Genomic DNA, 12,227 nt, shown 5'->3' with positions numbered 1-12,227 from the left:
TGCAGGTCTGTAATCTCTGCTGTGGAGAAGTGGGGGTAGGAGAATCAGAAGTTCAAGGTCATTCTTAGCTACACAGCTACAGGGAAGCCAGCCAGGGCTACATGAGACCCGTCTCAAACCAACCAACCAACCAACCAACCAACCAACCAACCAACCAACAAACAAGGATCTTGGGCTGAGAATGTGGCTCGGTGGGCTGAATGGTTGTCCAGCATGCATGAAGCCTTGATTTAATTCCCTGCACTGCATAAGTCTAGGCATGGGCAGCACATGCTTACAATCACGTACCGCCGGGGGAATCCGAATAGTAATGTTATCCTGGGCTATATGGTAAGTTTGAGTTCAGTCCCGGATACACAAGACCTTGTAGGAAAAGAAAAGAGAAAACTGCCAACATCACAGCTGCCCCTGCCCTGCTTTCAGTTCTCCCAGCTTTGGTTGTTACCACAGCAACTGCCCCTTCTACTACAGCATATAATTTATATTTTAGTATTATTGATCATTAGTCCCCTGTCCTATACAGACAGGAACAGCATCTGTGATATTTTTATTCACTAATTATTTATTTCCAAGCATATTGAAAATGCCTGATGGATAGTAGGTTCCTTTTTATTTTCCTCCTTCTCCTCCTCCTCCTCCTCCTCCTCCTCCTCCTCCTCCTCCTCCTCCTCCTTCTTGACAGGTTCTCTCTGTGTAGCCTTAGCTAACCTGAAATTTGCTATGTAAATCAGGCTGGCCTCAAACTCACAGAAATCTCTCCCTGCCTCCTGAGCAGAGGGACTGAAGTTGTGTGCCACTAGTATTATAGTATAGTATTATATTATAAAGTATGGCACATAGTATTGTTAAGTATTATTGCTGTTATTAGCAGAGGGAACATAGCTTTACTAAGGAAAAAGTGAGAAAGATCTCCTAATAGTGGGCAGGGTTCCCGGGGCTCTGGGGAGCATGTGGGTGTGGGGGATCAAACTTGGGCTGTCATGCTTAGCAGCTTGTGCCTGTGCCCACTGGGCCATCTCCCTCCCTCCTTCTTTCCTTTCTCAGACAGGCTCTATTTAGCTCAGGCTGACCTCACATGCTACTGTGCAGCTAAGGATGATCTTGAACTTTCAATCTTCCTGCCTTCACCTTTGTTGTAGGATAGAATATTACTTTAACCATGTAAAGGTGTGTTGTGTTTGTTTATGCTGTATTTGTTTAATTATGTACAGATATGTTGCATATATTTATGCTGTATTTGTTAAATTATGTAAAAAGATAAAAAGATGTTTTGCTGTTACACCTTGCCTGCCTAAGGCACCTGATTGGTCCAGTAAAAAGCTAAACACCCAATAACTAGGCAGGAGAGGGGTAGGTGGGGCTGGATGGCAGAGAGAATAAGTGGGAGGAATCTAGCCTTGGGAGGAAAACGAGAGAGAGAGAGAGAGAGAGAGAGAGAGAGGGAGGGAGGGAGGGAGGGAGGGAGGGAGGGAGGGAGGGAGGGAGGGAGGGAGACACCCTGACTAGGCCAGCCAGCCAGGAAGCCACAGAATAGGATGTACAGAATTAAAGAAAGGTAAAAAAAAAAACCCTGAGGCAAAACATAATCGAAGAGAAACAGGTTAATTTAGTTTGTAAGAGCTAGTGGGACAAGTGTAAGATATAAAGTCTCCATGTCATGATTTGGGAGCTGATCGGTGGCCCAAAAGAAAGCTCACTGCACACCTGCCCTGGTATGGCAGGCAGGCGCTGCTGCAGCCGGGTTGTTCTTACTTTGTAAGGAGGGCAGGAGTCAGCCCACGTGAGAGGCGTCCTCCGGACCTGTCTTTGAGGGCATTTCCTGAGAGGAGTAGCTGAGGTAGGAAGATCCATCCTGAAGGTTCGTGGCACGCTCGTGAACCGGAATCTCAAACTGAATGAAAAGAGAAGGGGCTGAGTGCAGCGTTCTCCACGCTGCGCGACTGCAGACACAATATGGCAGCTGCCGCCAGCTTCGGCCACCATGCTTGTCCAGAAACTGCGAATCAAAGTATCCCTTCCCCTAAATTGCCTTTGTACGGTATTTTGCCAACGGATTCAACGCATTCATCCACTTCTCATTGCAAACCGCGTCCATTCATTCGTAAATAGCTGTCTGTCACCTACAAGCATGCGCTCTTCTGGGCACAGAGAGGCGTTTCTTTCTGGAAGTTTTATTTGAGCAGGAGGAGGCGGATGGTACAGAGAACTATGACATGAGTACAGTTTTGCCTTTTTGTACGATTAGGACACGGAGATGTGATTAATGAGGCGTGGAAACATCACTGATGCAATTAAACAGCATGGATGTAAGAGCTGGGCTCAGACTCAAGGCTGTGCGATGCGGGACTTGAGGGTTTCTATCTGTCTTCAGGTCAGTAGAAGCTCAGGGACGAGCAATGAGCAGATCTGGAGGGAAAGCGAAGTGTAGTGATGTTTTGGTTGTGTTTTAACAAATAAAGCTTGACTGAAGATCACAGTGCAGAGCTAAGCTACTAACTAGTTAACCAAAGAGGTCAGGCAGTGATGGCACACACCTTTAATCCCAGGAGTTGTGAGACAGAGACAGACAGATCTCTGTGAGTTCAAGGTTACCCTGGGCTACACAAAATCGATCCAGTCTGAAAGAGAAACAGAGCTCACACTTGGGATCCCACGCCTTTAATCCCAGCACTAGGGAGGTCGAGAAGTGGCTGCCTGGAAAGAGGAAGACACGGTGGGAGCTCAATGCAGTCTGAGGAGCAGTGCGGTCTGAGGAGCAGTGCAGTCTGAGGGCGCAGTCTGAGGACAGGACCGCCCCTTTGGTCTGAGCATTGTTAGAGTGACTGGCAGCTCTGCTTCTCTGATCCTTCAGCTTTCGCCCCTTGGTAGGTGACTCTGAGTTTTCTTACTAATAACAATTAGAATTCGTGCTACACAGGAGGGGCCTGGAGCTCTAGTCAAGGCTTCTCGCTCCTCATTGTGCATCTTGTTCCCCTCCCTGGACCAATGTTTCGACACCACGTCTACATCAGTCGGATATTCTTTATCCAAATTATAGGATGAAGGCTAACTTCTGCCTTCTGAAGACGATGTCACAGGCTGCCGAAACAGCCGTGCTAGCCACACTTCCCAGGGCAGAGAGTGCAGCTTTGGCAGGGGCACTGTGGGAAGACAGAGGGCAGGGGTCTCTGGTGGGTCTCAAACTAGAACGAGGCAGAGAGAAGAGCCCAGTCTGGAGATTACTTGTGGCCGCAGCCTTTTATGACCGTGACCTGAGGAACAGATGCGCTGTGTCTAAGAGCCCAGGACAGAATGACTTTCCTCTCTGACTAGGAAGCTAGGAAACAGGCATCATGGCAGAGGCAGCCACCATCACCAAGTTGGAAAATCACAAGGAACGTATTGCGTCCTCTGTTTCAATCTCTCGCTTTCCCACCCTCACCCCTTACCCAGCAACAGTCTGAGCGCCAAACAGGCGGAGGTAGAAATAGACGACCCAGTGCCTCTGCAGGATTTGGCCACCAGAGGGCAGCAGTGCGGCGTCAAAAAAAATGACCCTGATCCTGCACCGTCGAAGCACAGCCTTGAAAGAGGGCATGGATAGCTAAGGACTGACAATTGGGTAAAAGGTAAGCTTTGACCTGCCTCCATCCGCATCCCTTTGCTGCCAGGAACTGTGGGGACAGGAAGTGCAAACCAGAGGAATGAGTGGCGTGAGGAGGGACTGCAGCGAGACCCTGCCCCTACTCCGTGCTCCTCCCCCATGCCTGTCCTCTGCCAGTTCCTGGCTTTATTATTATCACTATTTTATTTGTTTATAGTACTGTACACACGGGTGAAAGTCAGGACAGTTTTGAGAGTCTGTGATCTTCCGCCATGTGGGTCCCTGATATCCACCTCGGGTTGTCAGACTTCATGGCATCATGCGCGCTGACCCGCAGAACCTTTTCTGGTGGAGAATGGAGGAACATGGTCTCACTATGCCAGGCGGGCTCTAACACACTATGCAGCCAAGGCTGACTTTGAACTTCTGGTCCTCCTGTGTCTACCTCTGCGCTGGGATCATAGGTACATGCCCTTATCCCAGCTTTCTGTGGTGATAGTGGTGGAGCCGAGGGCTTCATGCTAGGCAAGCACTCCGCCAATGGAGCTACATTCCCAGTGCCATCCCCTGGTTTTAGCTGGACCTCCTGGTGGCTCTGACATCCCATCAGCTGCCTATCCACCTGGGCCTTCAATCTCCAGGTGTCAACTGCCCTCTCACTACTATTGTCCCTCCAACACCAACCTGATAACTCGGCACATACTTAGACACACATACATTCACCCAGATAGCACATGTAGTACGCCAATCCACATAGGGCTTTAGTGCCCATCTCTTTGCTCGCACAGATTGGTCACTCTCCTCTGTTACTGCCTACTTTCTTCCTTTGAGCCAAGGTCAAACGTGGAGCGTGTGGTTTATGGTTAGGCTGGTGAGTGGTAAACTCTAGCAATCCAGTCCCTGCTTCCCGCTTCCAGACGGTAGGAAGCTTTTGCATGGCTGCTGAGATTCGGACTCTGGTTCTAACTATTGTGCAATGAGCACTCTTTTTTAAAAAAAAATTTATTTTTATCGAGTTCTACATTTTTCTCTGCTCCCCTCCATGCCTCTCCCCTCCCCACTTCAACCCTCCCCCAAGGTCCCCATGCTCCCAATTTACTCAGGAGATCTTGTCTTTTTCTACTTTCTACTTCCCATGTAGATTAGATCTATGTAAGTCTCTCTTAGTGTCCTCATTGTTGTCTAGGTTTTCTGGGATTGTGATTTGTGGGCTGGTTTTCTTTGTTATGTTTAAAAACCACCAATGAGTGAGTACATGTGATAATTGTCTTTCTGTGTCTGGATTACCTCACTCAAAATAATGATTTCTAGCTCCATCCATTTTCCTGCAAAATTCAAGCTGTTGTTATTTTTTTCTGCTGTGTAAATGTACCACATTCTTCTTATCCATGCTTTGGTCGAGAGGCATTTAGGTTGTTTCTAGGTTCTGGCTATAACAAACAAAGCTACTATGAACATAGTTGAGCACATGTCCTTGTGGCACAATTGAGCATCCTTTGGATATATACCCAAAAGTGGTATTATTGGGTCTTGAGGAAGGTTGTTTCCTAATTTTCTGAGAAATCACCACACTGACATCCAAAGGGGCTGTACCAGCTTGCATTCCCACCAGCAATGCAGAAGTGTTCCCTTTTCCCCACAACCTCTCCAGCATAAGTTGTCATCAGTGTTTTTGATCTTGGCCATTCTTACAGGTGTAAGATAGAATCTCAGAGTTGTTTTGATTTGCATTTCTCTGGTGACTAAGGATGGTGAACATTTCCTTAAGTGTCTTTCAGCCATTTTAGATTCCTCTGTTGAGAGGAATCCACTTTTTTATTGGATTATTTGTTCTTTTGGTGTCCAATTTCTTGAGTTCTTTGTATATTTTGGAGATCAGACCTCTGTCTGATGTGGGGTTAGTGAAGATCTTTTCCCATTCTGTAGGCTGTCGTTTGTCTTGTTGACCATGTCCTTTGCTTTACAGAAGCTTCTCAGTTTCAGGAGGTCCCATTTATTAATTGTTTCTCTCTCTGTCTATGCTGCTGGGGTTATATTTAGGAAGTGGTTTCCTGTACCAATGCATTCAAGTGTACTTCCCACTTTCTCTTCTAGGAGGTTCAGTGTGGCTGGCTTTATGTTGGGGTCTTTGATCCATTTGGACTTGACTTTTGTGCATGGTGATAGATATGGGTCTATTTTCATTCTTCAACATGTTGATATCCAGTTATGCAAGCGCCACTTGTTAAATATGCTTTCTTTTTTCCATTTGATATTTTTTGCTTCTTTGTCAAAAATCAGGTGTTTGAAGATGTGTGGATTGATATCCGGGTCTTCTATTCAGTTCCATTGGTCCTCCTGTCTGTTCTTATGCCAATACCAGGCTGTTTTCAGTACTGTAGCTCTGTAGTAGAGTTTGAAGTCAGGGATTGTGATGCCTCCAGAAGTTTCTTTATTGTACAGGATTGTTTTGGCTATCCTGGGTTTTTTGCTTTTCCATATGAAGTTGAGTACCGTTCTTTCGAGGTCTTTGAAGAATTTTTCTGGAATTTTGATGGGTATTGCGTTGAATCTGTAGATTGCTCTTGGTAAGATTGCCATTTTTACTATGTTAATTCTGCCTACCCAAGAGCATGGGAGGTCTTTCCACTTTCTGGTGTCTTCTTCAATTTCTTTCTTCAAAGATTTAAAGTTCTTGTCACACAAGTCTTCCACTTGTTTGGTTAGAGTTACTCCAAGATATTTTATGCTATTTGTGGCTATTGTGAAGGGTGTTGATTCTCTGATTTCTTCCCCAGCCCTTTTATCATCTGTGTACAGGAGGGCTACTGATTTTTTTGAGTTAATCTTGTATCCTGCTACATTGCTGAAAGTGTTTATGAGTTGTAGAAGTTCCTTGGTAGAATTTTTGGGATCACTTATGTAAACTATCATATCATCAGCAAACAGTAAGAGTTTGACTTCTTCTTTACCAATTTGTATCCCCTTGTTCTCCCTTTGGTGTCTTATTGCTCTAGCTAGCACCTCAAGAACTGTATTGAATAGATATGGAGAGAGTAGACAACCTTGTCTTGTTCCTGATTTTAGTGGAATTGCTGGGAGTTTCTCTCCATTTAGTTTGATGTTGGCAATAATAAATATTGCCTTTATTATGTTTAGGTATGTTCCTTATATCCCTGCTCTCTCCAAGACCTTCATCATGAAGGGATGTTGTATTTTTCAAAAGCTTTTTCAGCATCTAATGAGATGATCATATGGCTTTTATTTTTCATTTGTTTATATGATAAGTTATGTTGACAGATTTTCGTGTGTTGAACCATCCCTGCATCTGTGGGATGAAACCGACTTGATCATGGTGGATGGTGGTTCTGATGTGTTCTTGGATTTGATTTGCCAGTATTTTATTTAGTATTTTTACATCAATGTTCATGAGTGAGATTAATCTGTAATTCTCTTTCTTAGTAATGTCTTTCTATGGTTTGAATGTCAGGGTAACTGTAGCCTCATAAATAGAGTTTGGCAATGTTCCTTCTGTTTCTGTTGTGTGGAATAATTTGAGGAGTATTGGTATTAGTTCCTCTTTGAAAGTCTTGTAGAATTCTGAGCTGAAACCATCTGGTCCCGGGCTTTTTTTGGTTGGAGACTTTTGATGACAGTTTCTATTTCTGCAGCAGTTATAGATCTGCTTAATTTGCTTATCTGGTCTTGATTTAATTTTGGTAAGTGATATTTATCCAGAAAGTTGTTCATTTCCTTTAAGTTTTCCAATTTTGTGGAGTACAGGTTTTTGAAATATGACCTGATGATCCTCTATATTTCCTCCGTGTTTGTTGTTATGTCCCCCTTTTCATTTCTGATTTTGTTAATTTGGATATTCTCTGCCTTTTGGTTAGTTTGAATAAAGATTTGCCTGTTTTGTTGATTTTTTTCAAAGAACCAACTCTTTGTCTCACTGATTCTTTGTATTGTTTTCTTTGTTTCTATTTTGTTGATTTCGGCTCTCACTTTGATTATTTCCTGCCATCTAGTTCTCTTAGGTGAGTTTGCTTCTTTTTGTTCTAAAGTTTTCAAATGCTCTGTTAATTCACTAGTGTGGGTTTTTCCAGCTTCTTTATGTGGGCATTTAGTGCTATGAACTTGCCTCTTATCACTGCTTTCATTGTGTCCCATAAATTTGGGTATGTTGCGTGGTCATTTTCATTGAATTTTAGGAAGTCTTTAATTTCTCCCTTTATTTCGCCCGTGACCCAGGTGAGCATTGTTTATTTTCCATGTGTTTGTGAGTTTTCTGGAATTGGTATTGTTGTTGACTTCTAGTTTTAAACCATGGTGATCTGATAGGGTACCTTGGGTCATTCCAATTTTTTCATATTTCTTGCCGTTTGTTTTGTTACCGAATATGTGGTCAATTTTTGAGAAGGTTCCATGAGGTGCTGAGAAGAAGGTATATTTGTTTTCTGTTTGGATGGTATATTCTATAGATGTCTGTTAAGTCCATTTGAGTCATGACATCTGTTAGTTCTCTTATTTCTCTGTTCACTTTTTGTCTGATTGACCTGTCCAGTGGTGAGAGGGGAGTGTTGAAATCTCCCACTATTAGTGTGTGGGGTTTAATATATGATTTAAGCTTTAGAAGTGTTTTTTTTTTGGTTCTTTCAAGATAGGGTTTCTCTGTAGCTTTGGAGCCTGTCCTGGAACTAGCTCTTGTAGACCAGGCTGGCCTCAAACCCACAGAGATCTGCTTGCCTCTGCCTACCGAGTGCTGGGATTAAAGGTGTGCGCCACCACCGCTCATCTTAGAAGTGTTTCTTTTACATATGAGGTTGTCCTTGTATTTGGGGCATAGATGTTCAGTATTGAAATTTCCTCTTGATGGATTTTTCCTGTAACTAATATGAAATGACCTTCTTTGTCTTTTTTGACTGATTTTAGCTTGAAGTCTATTTTGTTAGATATCAGAAAACTATACCTGCTTGTTTCTTAGGTCCATTTGATTGGTATTTTTTTCCCAACCCTTTACTCTAAGATGATATCTGTCTTTGAAGTTGATATGTGTTTCTTGTATTCAGAAGAAGAATGGATTCTGGTTTTGTATCCAATCTGTTAGCCTGTGTTTTCTTATAGGTGAGTTGAGTCCATTTACATTAAGGGATATTAATGACCAGTGATTGCTATCTCCTGTTAATTTAGTTTTCATTGTTGGTGATATTAATTTGTATGTTTTTCCCTTCTTTGGGATTACTGCCATGAGACCATCAATTGTCTGTATTCATGTTGGTGTAGCTAACTTCCTTGGTTTGGAGTTTTTCTTCTAGTATTTTGTGTAGGGCTAGGTTTGTGGCTAGGTATTGGTGAAATCTAGATTTGTCATGGAATATCTTATTTTGTCCTTCTATGTGATTGACAGTTTTGCTGTGTATAGTAGTCTGGGCTGGCATCTGTGGTCTCTTAATGTCTGCATAATGCTTGACCATGTCTCCATTAAGAAGTCAGGTGTAATTCTGATAAGTCTACCTTTATATGTTACTTGGCGTTTTTCCTTTGCAGCTCTTAATATTATTTTTTTCTCTGTATGTTTAGTTTTTTAATTATTATGTGGCAAGAGGACTTTTTTGGATCCATTCTATTTGGTTGTCTGTAAGTTCTTGTATTTTTATAGGCCTATCTTTCCTTAGGTTAAGAAAGTTTTCTTCTATGAATTTGTTAAATATGTTTTCTGTGCTTTTGAGTTGAACTTTTTTTTCCTTCTTCTATACCTATTATTCTTAGATTTGGCCTTTTCATGGTGTCCCAAATTTCCTGGATAGTTTGGGTTAAGCTCTTATTAGATTTAATTTTTTTTTTAACTGATGAGTCTATTTCCTCTATTGTATCTTCAGTGCTTGAGAATCTCTCTTTCATCTCTTGTATTCTGCTCTTGCATTTGTGCTTCCTGATCCTTTTCTCACGATATCTGTTTCTATAATTCCCTTGGTTTGTGCTTTCTTTATTGCCTCTATTTCAGTTTTCAAGTACTGTACAGTTTCTTTCATATGTTTGATTTCTTTTTCTTGGTTTTCTTTAAGTGATTTGCTAACGTCTTCCAATTTTTTGTGTGTCTTTTCCTCCATTTCTTTAAGGAAATTTCTCATTTCCTCTTTTAGAATTTCAAACATTCTCTTGAAGTTATTTTTTAGGTTATTTTCTTCTGCTTCATCCATATTTGGTTGTTCAGGTCTTGCTGCTGTAGGGTCTTTAGGTTTTTCTGGTTTTGTGTTGCTCTTTGTGGTGTGGCGTGTGTTCTTACCTTTTCCAGTCATGTTTTTCTCTAATAAGTGTGGTTGTGATGGAGGAAGGTCATTGGTTAATTTAAAAAGAAACTGCTTGGCCCTCATAGGTTAGAACATAGGTGGGTGGAGTAAACAGAACAGAATGCTGGGAGGAAGAGAAAGTGAGCTCAGATGCAGGGCAGCTCCTCTCAGAGGCAGCCAGCCGCCAGGTCAGACATGCTGAATCTTTCCCGGTAAGACTGGTGCTACACAGATTATTCGAAATGGGTTGATCGGGATATGAGAATTAGCCAGTAAGGGCTAGAGCTAATGGGCCAAGCAGTGTTTAAAAGAATACAGTTTGTGTGTTGTTATTTTGGGGTATAAGCTAGCCAGGCGACCGGGAGCTGAGTGGCAGGAACGCAGCCTGCAGCTCCCACTACATGGTTGGGGTTGTCTGAGATTCTGTTGAATAATATTCTAGGTGACAGTGAATCCAAAGCTCAGATGGTTGTTCCTCGTGGCACAGTCAGTGCCACAGTTCTAGTTACCCCATTGGCTACTCAATGTTCCTGGAGAGAGCTTGGTGCTCCTGGGCTTTGCTCTGCTCCCTTGGAGTTTGCTGTCTCAGGCCTACTTTGGCCTAGGTTACCAGCTTTGACCTGTATCTGTAAATCCTGGTCTGGGTTCCCTCCTGCAGAAGTCCCTGGGTTGGTGTTGGACCTGGAAAAGTTTCTGGCTCCGGCATACTGCCTTGGAGTTCCGAGGCTTAGGTGCACCCAGACCCACAGAGGACCTGCTTACTCCCTCAGAGGTCCCAGACTCACGCTCAGACCCGCAGAGGTTCCAGGTTCCTGCCTATTCCCTTTGATGTCCCAGTTCAATGCCCGGACCCACAGAGGTCCTAGACTCACGTCCAGACCCACTGGGGTACTGGCTTAGGTCTATTCCCTTGAAGGTCCCAGATTGACCTCTGAACCCTCAGGGGTCTCTGGCTCTGACTTCCTCACTTAGCGGTTACTCCCCTGTACCTGTTCTGCTGGAGATTGCTGACTCTGGATCTGGTCGCTGGCTCAATCCTCACCTGCCAGTGTCCAGGGACTGTGTTGGTTTCCAGGGCTGGATTTATTCCTGCAATGAGCACTCTTAATGGTGGAGCTGTCTGTTTAGCCTGAAGAGTTGTTTGTTTGTTTGTTTGTTTCTTGTTTTGTTTTTACATGAAGTCACATTGGCATTTGGAGCCCTTCACCCAGAAGGACACGTGGGCTGTGCATGGTCAGAGAAGCAGGGTGGTAGCCATACCAGAAAAGGTATGCTGGTCCTGAGGCATGCTAAAACGATAGCAAATTAAGGGGGTATGGAAAGGGGAAAATAACTCTAACCCCAGAGTCTGGATGAAACACTGGCCAGCTGAGAATCAAATGCATGCCTTTAATCCCACCACTCAGGAGGCAGAGACTAGCCTGGTCTATATAACAGGATTCAAGCCAGCTAGGACTATAAAATGAGAGTCTGTTACAAAAAAAAAAATCTGCACAGTTAGCATTTACTGTGAAGATTGTTGACAAGGACATAAATGGAGATAATATTCTTTTTTCTTTTGGTGGGTTTTTTTGTTGTTGTTGTTTTGTTTTGTTTTTTGAGTCAGGGTTACTCTGTGTAGCTCTGGCTATCCTGGAACTTGTTCTGTATAACAGGCTGGACTCAAACTCACAGAGATCTGCCTGCCTCTGCCTCCCAGCCAGTATTCCTTTGTTAAAATTTAATGTTTTATCATTTTTAATTATATGTATATGTGTCGGTGTGTGACTATGTGCACACAGTGCAGGTGCCCGAGAAAGCCAGGGACACTGGAGTCCTCCGGTGCTGGAGTCCCAGGCCTGGCATGGACGCTGGAGCTGAGCTCAGGTCCTCTGCAGGAGCAGTTAGCTGGCCTGGCCCTCCAACCCTGAGATAACAGCCTTTTGGTGGAGATGTGGAGATGTTTATGAGACGTGATTAAAGGCTGATTGTATGTGGCCTCCTTTCCTCTCACAAATAAGACTATAAATGTTTGCTTATAGTAAAAATCATCTTCCGTTACCACGCAGCCCCAGACCTCACCCACCAGCACTAACAGCATACATCAGGAACCACCCTATGATCGTATTTACATTTTCTAGCAACCCTTAAAAATGTAACACCAATGGGACTGCAAACTTGTGCAACCACTTTGGAAATCAGTGTGGCGGTTTCTCAGAAAAATTGGGATCAACCTACCCCTGGACCCAGCAATACCACTCTTGGGAATATACCCAAGAGATGCCCTATCATATGACAAAAGCATTTGTCCAACTATGTTCATAGCAGCATTATTTGTAATAGCCAGAACCTGGAAGCAACCTAGATGCCCTTCAATGGAAGAATGGATGAAGAAA

This window comes from Chionomys nivalis, chromosome 8, assembly GCF_950005125.1.
Source record: "Chionomys nivalis chromosome 8, mChiNiv1.1, whole genome shotgun sequence".
NCBI classification, from domain to species: domain Eukaryota; kingdom Metazoa; phylum Chordata; class Mammalia; order Rodentia; family Cricetidae; genus Chionomys; species Chionomys nivalis.
The sequence above is the reverse complement of the archived record's forward strand: the minus strand, read 5'-3'. Positions refer to the sequence as shown.